Genomic DNA, 1,363 nt, shown 5'->3' with positions numbered 1-1,363 from the left:
TTAATGAAATTCCTCTGGAAACATCTGGGGAGCAATTCATTAAAAAATAATCTCTTCCTTCAGACCCTTATTATCACCACAGAGGTCGATAATGGTGCAGGGTAGCTGACACCTCAAACCTTACTGGAGGAGCGGGGCTGACCGGAGGATATATAAAATGAGCCTTCACAAACACTGAGGGGAGGGGAGGGCAGAAATCAAAGAGTGTGTCCTAAAACTGTAGGAGAAAGATTCAGTGGTGCAGGAATGAGTCCTTAGACCCAGAAATTATCTTTAGCACCTTTATAGCCTAACATTAGCCACATTTAGCTTAGCGTTTCTGAGGGTCTTCGCTTCCGAGTATGCAAGCATAAGACATTTTCATTTCAAACGCTGTGAGCAGGGTTTGAACCTGCGCGGGGTAACCCCATTGGATTTCGAGTCCAACGCCTTAACCACTCGGCCATCACAGCTATTCTGGCCTAATCGGTACTGACAAAAATCCGATCCGAGACAGAAAACCTAAATTATTGAAGAATCAAGATGTCTTAAAGGCGGCTAATGTTGGGCTAGAAAGGAACTACAGCACGGTCACATGACTTCACGTCACCACCGCTAAGCTAAAGGCGGCTAATGTTGGGCTATAAAGGAACTACAGCACGGTCACATGACTTCACGTCACCACCACTAAGCTAAAGGCGGCTAATGTTGGGCTATAAAGGAACTACAGCATGGTCACATGACTTCACGTCACCACCGCTAAGCTAAAGGAGGCTAATGTTGGGCTATAAAGGAACTACAGCACGGTCACATGACTTCACGTCACCACCGCTAAGCTAAAGGAGGCTAATGTTGGGCTATAAAGGAACTACAGCACGGTCACATGACTTCACGTCACCACCGCTAAGCTAAAGGTGGCTAATGTTGGGCGTGATGACGTTCAGTCGTCTCATTTAGACACTTGTTAGTAGCCCCCGTTTTAAACTCATCAGTGGGGCTAAAAAGCTGACTCACTTCTGGGTTATAGCACTGATTGCTACATCGCTAAGGCTTATATGAGACAACGACCTGTATTCATTATCTTCACACAATGAACATAATGACCTCAGTGAAGGTTAAACCACTCTGCTATTTGGAGTAAGCATGCCTAAAACAGACTCATGAAATAAGTTCTCATAGTGTTCTGATGTAAGCACCAATTACTATTGAGTGTCCATATGTATGTATCTGTGTCTTGCAGTGACACATTTTATTATGTTTGTCTCTTCCTGTATTTCCTGTTTCATAACACCACAGGACTCTGTTTGCAGTATCCCAGCAAGACACCAGATTGGGGTACACACAACAGGAGGCATGATGGGAGGAAACATTGAGATGTTGACTA

At 44.5% G+C, this 1,363-nt stretch overlaps 1 non-coding gene across 1 annotated transcript; it reads right to left on the bottom strand.

Annotated features, from left to right (window-relative positions):
- Positions 1-370: 370 nt before the first annotated feature.
- Positions 371-452, bottom strand: trnas-cga (transfer RNA serine (anticodon CGA)). The gene has a single exon. It is a non-coding gene; the product is annotated as a tRNA-Ser (tRNA).
- Positions 453-1,363: the final 911 nt, after the last annotated feature.

This window comes from Eleginops maclovinus, chromosome 11 (genome assembly GCF_036324505.1).
Source record: "Eleginops maclovinus isolate JMC-PN-2008 ecotype Puerto Natales chromosome 11, JC_Emac_rtc_rv5, whole genome shotgun sequence".
In the NCBI taxonomy this organism is placed as follows: domain Eukaryota; kingdom Metazoa; phylum Chordata; class Actinopteri; order Perciformes; family Eleginopidae; genus Eleginops; species Eleginops maclovinus.
Note: the sequence above shows the minus strand (reverse complement) of the source record. Positions and strands in the feature narration are given on the sequence as shown.